This window comes from Mobula birostris, chromosome 3 (assembly GCF_030028105.1).
Source record: "Mobula birostris isolate sMobBir1 chromosome 3, sMobBir1.hap1, whole genome shotgun sequence".
NCBI lineage: Eukaryota > Metazoa > Chordata > Chondrichthyes > Myliobatiformes > Myliobatidae > Mobula > Mobula birostris.
In genome coordinates, this window is record NC_092372.1 from 185,080,826 (window position 1) to 185,095,079 (window position 14,254).

The 14,254-nt window shown below is 41.1% G+C and overlaps 1 protein-coding gene across 2 annotated transcripts in view; it reads right to left on the bottom strand.

Annotated features, from left to right (window-relative positions):
- Positions 1-14,254, bottom strand: part of dnajc1 (DnaJ (Hsp40) homolog, subfamily C, member 1) — a 172,153-nt gene that overhangs the window by 73,457 nt on the left and 84,442 nt on the right. The gene's annotated exons all lie outside the window — the stretch shown is intronic.

The window sequence follows — 14,254 nt, forward strand, 5'->3', positions numbered from 1 at the left end:
CTTTATACAAGAGAAATAACTAATTACATCAAGTTGCAGAGAGTGATGGAGGGATAGATAGAACGAAAGGATCTCTAATAGGGCAGGGGCATGGTTGCTGTGGAAATAAAGAATAAACAAAATCATCTGGTGACAGGGTAATGAGGTCTGTTAGAAAAACAAAATGATAGAAAGAACAAATGTTCAGCTTTATTGTCATCTGACTGTAAATATAAACAACCAAATAATGCTTCTCCGGAACACAGTGCACCCACAATAAATATATCACACACAGCATATAGACAAAATATTACTACAATTAAGTTAATAAAATATAATTCAAAATTATATTTTATGTTAAGTGTGTAGTACGTATAAACAGTACAGTAAACAACTTGCTACCTTAGTGATGAGACCTTGGTGGTGGTAGGGTATTCATTAGTTTTGGTCTGTGGGGAAGAAGCTATTGCACAGTACGGCATTCATAATCCTTATGGTCCCGTACCCCCTTCCTGATGGCAGCGAATCAAAAAGGTTGTGGGATGGGTGATAAGGATGCTCAACAATGTTTGGGTAAACAATGCTCCTGGTGGATGTAACAACTAGCAGGGAGGGAGACTTTGGTGATCCTCTTGGCAGTTTTTATTATCCCCTGTAAAGTCAATGCGGTCTGATCCCTTGTAGTTTCTGTACCACACAATGAGGCAGCCAGATAGGACTCTCTTGATGGTGCTCCTGTAGAATGTTGCTAAGATTGGGGGCTGGAAACCATACACACCTCAATCTCCGCAGAAAGTGCAGACGCTGCTATGCCTTCTTGACTAATGAGGTGTTGCGGCCCCAAGTTAGACTGTCCATTATGTATATAGCAAGAAACTTTGTGCTCTTCATTTTCTATAAAAGTTATGAAGTGAGAGCAGAAGGATAGATCACAAACAAAGGAATACTGGAATTGTTAAATGCAGAACCACAGGAACTGCACAGCAGGTCATGGATAGAAAATCTGACAGCACTAATATGTTAAGATGGTTGGCCTGCACCAGAACAGAGCAGCTTTGACACAGAGAGTAAACTTGAAGATGTGAAATTCAATATGGAGTCCAGAAGGCTGTAATATGCCCAGGTAGAAGTTCTTCAAGCTTATGTTGTTTCTTGTTGAAACAGTGCAGGATACCACATTTGGATATGTCAGTGTGAAAGTGAGACAGAAGAGTAAAACCATATGAAGATGATGCAGAATCTGTGTTTGGTTTCTCATATCTAAAGGAGGCAACACTGTGAACACTTTAACAGTGCACTACACTGGAAGTACAAGTGAATTGCTTCTTCAACTACAAGAATTACTTGGACCTCAAATGTTTGGAAGTAGAATGACGTGTTACATCTCATGTGGCTGGACAAGAACTGCAGAAGATGCACAAGAAGGGGATTGTTTGGTGGAGATGATAACCAGGGTGTCAAAAAGGAAATGGCCTCATCAAACGCTGAAAGGGAAGAAGCTAAGATAGCCTGTTAGTGGAATTAAACCGAAAGTGGAAAAATTGGTGGAAACTGCAAGTATGTACTTCAATGTATGCATTTAGTCTGCAAGGATAATTCTGAACTTCTTGTTACCTGCCACTTTAATCCCAAATTCCATTTTCTCTGACCTGTATGTAGCCTCCTGCACTGCTGTAAGTTGTGGAACAGCACTTAATCTTCTGTCTGGCTACATTGCAGCCATTTGGACTCAATATTGACTTCTAATCACTGAACTAGCTTACTCTATGTTAGAACTGTCCAGTTCCTTTGCAAGAAATACCTTGATAACATTAGTTCAGTTTTCCTCCATTAGTATTTGCTGACCTGAGTATTTCCTATTGTTCTGCATTCTACGGGCATCTGTGGTACACTCTTTCTAACTGCACTCATTAATGTATTGGATGACTTCATTGCCGCTCTTCCACATTGTAACCACGGCATCAACTGGATAGGAAATATTCCCTTTGTTCTATCCAACATCCTCCTTCAACTGTGACTTAAAACTATTGATTTATTCCCTCTCTCATTTTCAATGAAGGGTCTTTAACCTTAAATACTAAAGTAGTTTTTCTTTCATATCCTGACAAGTGTTTCTTAAATTTTCTGCTCTTATTTCAGGTTTCCAACACTTCCAATATTTTATTTTAAATTTTCATCAGTGACATCTTAGTGTTAAGTGCCCCTTGACAGCATTGTCAATGGCATCGACTATCACTTAGCTAATTATTGAGACTGAAGTAGTAACTTGGATTAATTTGGCTGCTGCATGTAAACAAGACATAACTGCACAATTCTCCACTAGAGCTGCACTGGAATATCATGTAGCACAACTATCTTTGGAGAACAAGGTTTCAACATTGCAGCAGAATGCTGTTAGTGCCCAGAGCCTTTGCAATAATTGGTTAAATGAGCAATTTCTTGATATCACATAGCACCTGTGATGGTGCCATCAGGCATTTGGGATATCCAGTTGAACACGGCTACCTATACTGCAGCACTGTTTCTTGGACTCAGCTGCTGGACCCAGCCAATGGGGGTGGCAATGATTATGAAGGCACCACCTCAAGTTTGTTATTTAATTGTACACCACCACTGGCAACTCAATACGACAGGATTGAAGAATCTTGACCAAATAGGAATTTGTCTTGTCAAGAACTGGGCAACCTACACTTTATTTATATATTTTATTTTATTTAGCGATACAGCAGGGTTAAAGGTCCTTCCAGCCCTACAAGCTGGTGCTGCCCAATTACACTCATATGACTAATTGACCTAATAGCTAGTATGTCTTTGGAATGTGGGAAGAAACTGGAGTTTTTTGATTCCCATTAAAGATATCTGATTTCCACTCCATGTTAGAACATACAATAGTAGAGCACAAGAACAGTGCCTTCAGGTCACAAATGTCTGTGCTGAACACAATGCCAAATGAAGCTAAATTTCTTCAGCCTACACATGATCCATATCTCTCTGCATATGAGCATATCTAAAAGCCTTAAAAGGCCACTATCATATCTGCTTCCATCACTACTTTAGCAGCTCTAAGCACTTACCCCTCTGTGTAAAAACAAACTGGTCTTTGCATATCTCCTTTAAATTCTTCCCCTCTCAACTTAAATGTTTCCTCTAGTATTTGACATTTCTAGCCTAGAAAAAGATTCTGACCATGACTCTCATCATTTTAACTGTCTATCAGGAGTCCCCTCAGCTTCTGACACTCCAGAGAAAACTACCCAAGTTTGTTCAAACTCTTCTTATAGCTCACACCCTCTAATCCAGGCAGCATCTTGGTAAGCCTCTTCTGTACCTCTCCAAAGCCTGGGGCAACCAAAGTGGCACACAATATTTCAAGTGTGGCCTAACCGAAGTTTTATAAACCTACATGACCTCTTATATGAATGTTCTAATTAGTGAAAGCAAACATACTATACACCTTCTTTACCACCATATGTGTACATGCATATTCATTTTTATAGAGGTACTGTATAGACTTGGACCCCAAGATCCCTCTGGACATCAGTGACCGTCTAGATTCCCTTATATTTGCCGTCCCAAAGTTCAACATCTCACACTTGCCCAGATTTTAAAAAAATCATTTGACATTTCTCCAACTTTATTGACCCTGACTGGGCAATTCTTTTGATACAGCAACAACATTTAAAAACACACTCAGCAGTGTGCAGATTTAACTAATAATAATAATAATACAGCATAATAATATACAATATACTAATGTACCAATGTGCAATAATGTACAAAATAATAAAACAGAGACTATTGTACTATGATGTGTGTTCTCTTGTTGCACAGATATGAATTGTTGCATATGCTTGTTGCACTTGGTAGGAAAGATTTTCTGTAATGATCCTCGTGACAGTGGAGCTGAATGAATCTGTTTGAAAAGGTGCTCTGCTGCTTATTTAGTAGGTCATGGAGAGGATCTGCCAGATTGTCCATAATGGATAACGGTTTGTTTAGTGACCTCCTTCTCAAACTCAAAATATCACAGTGATCCTGATCCACTGGTCATAGACTATGAGCCAAAATAGCAGCCACCCCTCCCTACTCTCTGTATACTATGAGGAAGCCTATTCTGAATCCAACCTACCAAGTCACTGTGAATGTCACACAGCTGAATTTTCTGAATCTGTCCACCATGAAGAATCATGTCCAATGCTTTAAAGTCCACATGCACTGCCTTAAGCTCAACAATAATTTTTGTTACCTCCTCAAAATACTCAAGTTTGTAAGGCACTGCCTGCCCCACAGAAAGTCATGTTGATTGTGCCTAATTGGGACAAGTTTTTCCAAATGTACACAAGTTCTGTCCCTAAGAATCCTCTGTAATACCTTACTTGATTGAACTTAAATTCCACAACTACATGGGATTTTAATTCATACAGTATTTTCAGTTCAGGCTTCTGGATTGGTGCAATCTAATTTATGTTAACATTACATAAATACTTACAATAATTTTCCAATATCAAAATGTACTGCCACATACCCCGTGACGGGTTAAAGAACCAGCAGAAATGGAAAACATTTTGGAGTCTAGTATTGCTATTGACTAATGGTATTTATTAGTAACTACACAATACAGTAATATAAATGCAGATATATCAAACAGGTTAGCAATGATTATATATAAGTGTGGAAATATATGAAAACCAAGCTTCAAGTCTAGGGGTAAATGGATAGTCTTACAATGATGAATAAAGTTCAGTTTGTGGTATTGAGTTGAGTAGTGAGGGGGAGAGGGGGAGAGAGATTTGAGTCTTCAGGTGAGCTGACACTGTCGATCTTCCCGTTGTCCTCCGAAATCCTTTAGAAGTCATTGACTGTGACCACAACAAAGGGGACCATTCTTCTGTGGTGGAATTATCAACCCAGGTGAGGGTTGGCCACACGAATAACTCCCCACCAGTCACACCTTTTTCACACTGCAAGAGCCACTGATTGATCCTCCAAAACCCACCTTTTCTGTGGGCACAACAAAGCTCATTCAGTGTCCAAAACCATGTGTCTGTAGGTCTAACAGCTAACCTTCTATTTATCTCACCGTGCTGAACACCAGCTGTCCATCAAGCAGCTCCTCCCTTCTCTCTTTGTAAGAACTCGGAAGGGGCTAGTGTCCTTGCAAAAGTGTAAACATGCTGCCGAAAAACCATAACACCATCTCAAAGCAGTCTTCACTCCTCTCTCTCCTTCTTTCTCTCTCTTTTAACAAGGTGTCTGTGTTGGACACCTCTCTCTCTCTCTCTCTCCCTTTCCAAAAGCACAGCTCATAGGGGCAATTCAGGACCCCGTCACAGTACATACAATGACTGGTGAGATTTGAATGACAGATCAGCAACATGAAAATTTCTTCCTCTCTCCAGTGACGGTGGGTGACTTAAGAATTTCCCATTTTTTCTTTCAGTTCGGATAGACCAATGTTTAAGTTACTAGCCTAGCATCAGAAACCTGGACTAATAATCTAGAGACAAATTCGGATCTACCATGGCAGCCGAGTTAGTAATATGGATAGTCATAAAAGTCTACCTTGGCCAGTGAGATCCTTTCGGTCATTCATTAGAGGCTTTTGGGAATAATTCCAAACCCACGGGTGATTGTTAATTATTCACTCAAATGGGCTGGAAGGGGTAACTAAAGATCAGACAATAAATCTGGCCTTGATTCTGTGAAAGAATCATCATTACGATTCAACTACACTCTCATCTACAATAAAATTCTGTTAATCCAGTATGTCCAGGACTTTGATAGTACTGTACTGGAAGATTCTATTAAGTATTGGATGTTATTCCACAGAATATCTCAGTGTACCTTTACTTTACATTCATTTTTATCTTAAAAATGCCTCGCAGTAGTATAATTTTTTCAGCTGAGCCAGTGAGTTTAAAGGTAATGCTGTAATGAGCTGAATGTCAAACCATATATTTCCAAATAATCAAATGGCAAGTTACTGAAATTTAGCTAATTCTTACAAGCCGTTTCAATTGTGTTTATTATCAAAGCTACCTTGAAATTTCATCCCTTTGTCCAAATGTTGTCAGCATTCTCAATTTTCGCACTAAAATTCAAAAATATTCAGTAGGAACAGAGCATGCCAAAAATTTCCCTGATCTTGTTTCATTGTGATCACAGCTTAGATTTTAAATCACCTCTATTTTGTCAGTCTATAGACATCATAGTTCAAAAGATATATGAATCTCAAGATTAGGTATATTGAGTGACTAAACCATTGCTCTGTGGGGTAAAAAGTTTTGAAATTTCTGATCATTTCATTACTAGATGACAGACTCTTTCCTTCTGGCACTGTTTCTTATTCCAGTTCCAGAGAAAAAAAACATCTCAGCATCTACACTGTCACACCTTTTAATAATTCTGCATCCTTTATTTCCCCATCTATAAGATATACTACTTACCTAAAATTGCATTAAACTTAAAGATCTCATCCAAATCAATTTTAAAGATAGCAAGTCACAGACAACCAATTACTGATCCATATGTCTGCCATTTGTCCAGAAAATAGAGTATTATTAATCAGGATATACATGTTAGCTTCAAACTTTTTAAAAATTTCTTTCCCTGATCTAAAACCATCCTGCTGAAGAGCTTCAGCCCGAAACATCGACTGTACTCTTTTCCTAGATGCTGCCTGCCCTGCTGAGTTCCTCCAGCATTTTGTGTGGGTTGACTTAAAACCTTATCTCTTTTCTCATACATAGCTTCTGCTGAGTGCTTCCATCTTTTTTTTATTTCAGAAAGTTTGTATAACTCAGTTGCACAAATGTATATTTTTGATCTTCTGATAATCTAGTGGTTTCCCGTTAAACTTGGTCCTGTCTCTACTGCCAAAAATGACGACCTTATTAAGAAACTGTAATGGGTCTGACTTTTTTGTCCTCGAGTAGCAAAGAAAAACCTAAATTCTATTTCAGACTAATGATTTCTTGATTGCCTTTTAATCCATAGGGTCAGTGGTAAAATCCAAAGACTAAAACCAACAAATCCTCATGCTTTGCTTTCAGTTTTTTTAAAAATCTAAAATGTAACCTGACAGGTACAAGGATTTACAATGTTAACTCTAATATTTTATCTTAAATATTTTTAACTTCTTCATTCCCATTATCTTAACTTCTAAATTCCCATCATAATAAAAATATTAAAATATAATTACAATAGGCCCACTCTCTTCTGAGCTCTCTCCACTATATAAAAAGACAACAATTGATTTGATTGTAATCTCAATGCTACAATCCTGTCTATCTCCAGGAACTTTTCAACTTCTTGGTTATTATATAGCTTGCTGTCTTAGACTATTTCCACCATCTTTTGTGAGAAAGCTTCCATGATACACAACCTTGTATCTTATGTAACACTCAGCTCTACCAACCCACGTTTGTCTAGGGGAAACCACCGTCAGCCCGCCAAACTGCGTCTCATGTTTGCGTAGATGCTGTGAAATGTACTCCGGTACAACCCACAACGTAAAATATCAGGCAGTACACAATGTATGTTTAAATGATTGCACTTTATAAATTTTACTGTGACTATGGGGTTAGTAGATAAACAAAAATATAAAATAAAAAGGCGCCAAAAATGGGGATTATAGAGTTCTTGCACAATGTTGGAGCCCACGCAATGTCCTCAATCCACCATTCGATTTCCGCTGAACCCCACGACCCTCGAACTGGGACCAACCACGGTGGTCTACCAGCGCGCGTCCTGCACGTCCCTCCTCTTTGCCTCTCCTCGCCGATCTCCCGCGCACTCACCAAGGTTCTCACACAAACAGAGAGAATAACATGACTTCCATTGGTTAGTTCCCCATTATCTATAACTATGACCCAAACATTTCAGCTACAAAGAACATTACCTCATCAGTTACAGAGAAGTCATTTCATTATAGCACTACAGAGAAGCCATTTTATTATTAGCAGTTAACAGTTACCATTACAGTTAATATTACTGAGAACCCTACATTCTTCCCCCACTGAATTTAGTCATGCCCTCATGACATTCAGATAATTCGCCACCCTTTCCTGCAAAACACAGAGCCCAATCCAAGTGCAGAAAGCAGTGACTTAACTCCCTAAAACAGCAGAGATCACACCCTGCTCCCCAGGCGCCACACAGGCCAACCTCTCCGGGGGAGGGGAGGTTCCTAATCCTGAGACCTCCGTACCCCCTCTTCTGAGTCCTCCGTCTCAGACACTACAGGAGACACTTTGGGGCTACCTGGTGAAACCTCCTGCCATCTGTCCCTCAAACCCTCTGCAATTCCGAGCCCCCGTCTTGGGTTCGGGCCCACTTTCTCTCCTCCCAAGTCCTGCTGCACTCCCTATTGCCCACCAATAGCCCCCCTCACCTCACCTGACGCAGTGGGAGAAGGGCCTGGAGTTTCTTCCTCCATCACGAGGAAGTTAGCGAACGGTAGCAAGTACCACTCATTCGAATCAGCATCCCTTTCCAGGGCTGGGCCTGGCCCAGGCTCTTTCGTGGTGGGCTCTTCCGTTGCCCCGCACTTCGGCAGAGTCCTCGTACTAGGTGTAGACTCCAAGTCGGGCTTTAGGTCTACCTGCACCTCTTGTCCCAGGGGCAACAGTATCAGCTTGACCTGCATCTTAGCAAAGTTATACAATCGGATGATCTTGAACAGGATTCGCACCGTCATTGACCCTAAGCTAAGATTTAATCAGAATAGTTTTCGGCAGAAGCGCACAACAGTAATGCAAATACTTGCTCTCCGTAGGATCATCGAGGAAGTCAAGAAGAACAACCTACCAGCCGTGCTTACTTACATCAATTTTTGCAAAGCTTTTGACTCCATTCACTGAAGTAAAATAATGAAGATCCTGAAAGCTTATGGAGTGTCAGACCAACTACTGAGAGCAAGAGAGTCCAGCTATACCAAAACCATGGCGAAAGTTGTATCACCAGATGGAGAAACAGCAGTGTTCGAGCTCCTAGCTGGTGTGCTGCAAGGAGACACTCTGGCACCCTACATCTTTATAATCATCTTTGATTACGCTCTGCGTCAAGCTACCAAACATCATGACAAGCTTGGTTTTACCATAAAACCAGGGCAAACCAAAAGGGTTAGATCAGTTACACTCACAGATCTCGATTTTGCAGATGACATAGTCCTGCTCTCTGACCAGATGGAGGAAGCACAGCAGCTACTGACAAAAGTGGAAATAGAATGCAATAAAGTTGGACTTCACCTGAACGCTAAAAAGACAGAGTACATGGCGTTTAACTGCGACGAAGGTACTCTCAAGACTGTAGAGAATGATACCATTAAGAAAGTCTTTGACTACAAGTACCTCGGGTCAAGAATGATGAGTTTGGAGAAGGACACTAGGATAAGGAAGGCACTGGTGTGGAGGGCTATGAACGACATGAAGGCAATCTGGAAGTCCAACCTGACCAGGGGACTTAAAAAGAAGATTTTCATAGCAGTCATAGAGTCCATTCTCACGTACGGATGTGAGATGTGGACACTCACCAAGACGATGTGAAGTCTCTAGATGGTCGCTATACACGAATGCTCCGGATGGCTCTTGATGTGAGTTGGCAACAGCACATGATGAACGTTGAGCTCTATTAACAACCTACCGATGCTCTCCACTAAAATCGAGGCAAGAAGACTGCAACTAGTGGGGCACTGTCTATGCCACCCCGAGCTACCTGCCAGCCGAGTTATCATATGGGAGCCCAAGCACCGGAGGATGAACCCTGGGCGCCCTCCCAAGACTATGGTCAACACGCTCCTAGAAGACAGCAGCGCGGCTAATGTAGATGAACTGAACGCACTGATGAGGGAGAGGGAGAAGTGGACAGTCCGTTATCGTGCCCGACGCTGGCCCACTTGGCCTGAGTCGACGTAGTAGTAGCCCATTGAGTCCACTCCACTATTTCATCATAGTTGATCCGCTTTTCCTCCCAGCTCCAATCTCCTGTCCTCTCCCCATATCCCTTCATGCCATGACCAAACAAGAATCTATCAATCTCTGCCTTAAATATACATAAAGATTTGGCTGCTATAGCTGCCTGAAGCAAAGAATTCCACAGATTCACCAATCTCTGGCTAAAGAAATTCTTCCTCATCTCTGTTCTAAAAGGACACCCCTCTATTCTGAGGCTGTGTTCTCTGGTCTTAGACTCTCCCATCATAGGAAACATCCTCTCAACGTCCACTCTCTCAAGGCCTTTCATCATTCAATAGGTTTCAATGAGGTCACAATTCTAGTGAATACAGGCCCAGAGCCATCAAACACTCTTCATACGACAAGCCTTTCAATCGTTCAATCCTTTTCTTATGGACAAGTCTTTTATGCAGCACCTTATCAAATGCCTTCTAGAAAGCCAGGTATATAATATTCACATCTTCCCCTCTATCCATTGTACTCATTATATCCCCTAACAACTTCAGTAAGTTTGTCAAATAGGACCCGTCTTTCATGAATGCACACTGTCTGCTTGATGAAACCACTTCTATTCAGATATCTCGTTACTTCATAATTAATGACAGCTCAAACATTTTTTAATGAGTAGAAGAAGAAGAGTAGCCCTTAACTCGGCAGTGGAGTTATCGGGGCACCGTCTTTTGACAGTGTTTCCGTAGCAAGCTATTCTTGTTTTTACGAGGCCGAGTTGCTAGCTCGACGCTCAACCCAACTTGGATTCAAACTCGGGAACCTTCGCTCCGGAGTCCAGCGCTGATATTATTGCGCCACCAAGCGGGACTTTTTTTTTATGACTACAGATATTAAGCTAACTGGTCTATAGTTACCCTTCTTTTCCTTGCATCTTTTTTACAATAGTGATATGACATTTGTTGTCTTCCAAACCACCAGGACCTGCCGAGAATGCAGAGAATTTTGGTAAATTATTAGAAATGTGTCCACTATAACGTCTGCCCTTCTTTTCAGTACCCTGTGATGCACCTCATCAGGTCCAGGGGGATTTGTCTATCTTTAGGCACATTAGATTGCTCATCACTGCCTCTTTAGTGATAACAATTGTGCTTCAATCAACAATGATTGAAGTGTTTTTTTGATCTCTTTTACTTTAATCAGCTCTTCACAAAATAAGTTAAGAATGTTCATCATACATAATCTACCCATCACAAATACATGCAGACTCTTTGATTCCGAGTATTCTTAATCATTGACAGTAATTTCTTGACAGAGGATGCAGTTTTATAATTCCCTGATTTCCCTCTCCTAACTCTGAGGCATCATTTCCACAATTTTTTTTGTTTGTGAAACAAGCAGTTATCTTCATCTTCCTTTAAAACACTGGGCCAGAGTCTATTCCTGGAAAAGTGTCACTCTTTATTGGCCTTATTTTCTTATTACTGTCATTTTTCTCATTAATTTTGATACGCTCTTCAGAATAATTGATAATGCTAATTATTTAGATCTATTTTTTAATCATGCCACTTTAATCAGTTTTAAGACCATAAGACAAAGGAGCAGAAGTTGGCCTATTGAGTCTGCTCCGCCATTTTATCATCAGCTGATGCATTCTCCCATTTAGTCCCACTCCCCCGCCTTCTCACCATAGCCTTTGATGCCCTGACTACTCAAATACCTATCAATCTCTGCCTTAAATACACCCAATGACATAGCCTCCACTGCCACCCATGGCAACAAATTCCATAGATTCACCATCCTCTGGCTAAAAAATTTCTTTGCATTTCTGTTCTGAACGGGCGCCCTTCAATCCTTAAGTCATGCCCTCTTGTACTAGACTCTCCCATCATGGGAAACAACTTTGCCACATCCACTCTTTACATGCCTTTCAACATTTGAAGTGTTTCTATGAGGTCTCCACCTCATTCTCCTCAACTCCAAGGAATACAGTCCAAGAGCAGAAAAACGTTCCTCATATGTTTACCCTCTCATTCCCAGAGTCATTCTAATGAATCTTCTCCATACCCTCTCCAACGTCAGCACATCCTTTCTTAAATAAGGAGACCAAAACTGCCCACAGTACTCCAAGTGAGGTCTCACCAGCGCCTTATACAGCCTCAACATCACATCCCTGCTCCTATACTCTATTCCTCTAGAAATGAATGCCAACATTGCATTCGCCTTCTTCACCACTGACTCAACCTGGAGGTTAACCTGTACGAGGACTCCCAAGTCCCGTTGCATCTCAGAACTTTGAATTCTCTCCCCATTTAAATAATAGTCTGCCCGTTTATTTCTTCTGCCGAAGTACATAACCATACACTTTCCAACATTGTATTTCATTTGCCACTTCTTTGCCCATTCTTCCAATCTATCCAAGTCTCTCTGCAGACTCTGTTTCCTCAGCACTACCAGCCCCTCTACCTATCTTCGTATCGTCAGCAAACTTAGCCACAAAGCCATCTATTCCATAATCCAAATCGTTGATGTATAATGTAAAAAGCAGCCCCAACACTGATCCCTGTGTAATTCCACTGGTAACCGGCAGCCAACCAGAATAAGATCCCTTTATTCCCACTCTGTTTCCTGCCAATCAGCCAACGCTCTATCCAAGAATGTAACTTCCCCGTAATTCCATGGGCTCTTACCTTGTTAAGTAGCCTCATGTGTGGCACCTTGTCAAAGGCCTTCTGAAAATCCAAATATACAACATCCACTACATCTCCCTTGTCTAGCTTACTTGTAATTTCCTCAAAAAATTGTAATAGGTTTGTCAGGCAGGATTTTCCTTTAAGGAATCCATGCTGAGTTCTGCCTATCTTGTCATATGCCTCCAGGTACTCTGTAACTTCATCCTTGACAATCAACTCCAACAACTTCCCAACCACCGATGTCAAGCTAACAGGTCCATAATTTGCTTTTTGCTTCCTTGTCCCCTTCTTCAATAGCAGAGTGACATTTGCAATATTCCAGTCCTCCAGAACCATGCCAGAATCCATCGACTTTTGAAAGATCATCACTAATGCCTCCGCAATCTCCACAGCTACTTCCTTCAGAACACGAGAGTGCATTCCATCTGGTCCAGGAGATTTATCTACCTTTAGACTATTCGGCTTCCCGAGTACTTTCTCTGTCGTAATTGTGACTGCGCACACTTCTCTTCCCTGCAACCCTTGAGTGTCTGGTATACTGCTGTCTTCCTCAGTGAAGACTGATGCAAAATACTCATTCAGTTCCTCCGCCATCTCCTCATCTCCCATTACAATTTCTCCAGCATCATTTTCTATCAGTCCTATATCTACTCTCACCTGTCTTTTACTCTTCATATACTTGAAAGAGGTTTTAGTATCCTCTTTGATATTATTTGCTAGCTTCCTTTCATAGTTCATCTTTTTGCTCTTAATGACCTTCTTAGTTTCCTTTTGTAAGCTTTTAAAAACTTCCCAATCCTCTGTCTTCCCACTAATTTTTGCTTCCTTGTATGCCCTCTCCTTTGCTTTAACCTTGGCTTTGACTTCTCTTGTCAGCCACGGTTGCATCCTTTTTCCATTTGAAAATTTCTTCTTTTTTGGAATACACCTGTCTTGCACCTTCCTCACTTCTCGCATAAACTCCAGCCACTGCTGCTCTGCCGTCTTTCCCGCCAGTGTCCCTTTCCAGTCAACTCTGGCCAGTTCCTCTCTCATGCCACTGTAATTTCCTTTACTCCACTGAAATACCCACACATCAGATTTCGGCTTCTCTTTTTCAAATTTCACAGTGAACTCAATCATGTTATGATCACTGCCTCCAAAGGGTTCCTTCACCTCAATCTCTCTAATCACCTCCGGTTCATTACACAAAACCCAATCCAGTACAGCCGATCCCCTAGTGGGCTCCACAACAAGCTGTTCTAAAAAGCCATCTCACAGACATTCTACAAATTCTCTCCCTTGAGATCCAGTGCCGACCTGATTTTCCCAATCCACTCGCATGATAAAATCCCCCACAATTATAACATTGCCCTTCTGACAAGCCTTTTCTATCTCCAGTTGTAATTTGTAGTCCACATCCCTGCAGCTGTTTGGAGGCCTATAAATAACTGTCATCAGGGTCCTTTTACCCCTGCGATTTCTTAGCTCAACCCATAAAGATTCTGTACCTTCCAAATCTATATCACCTCTTTCTAATGATCTAATTTCTTATCAATAAAGCCACATCTCCCCCTCTGCCTACCTTCCTATCCTTCCAATATACTGTGTATCCTTGGACGTTCAACTCCAAGAGACATGCATCCTTTAGCCACGTCTCAGTGATGGCCACAATATTGTACCTGCCAATCTGTAGCTGTA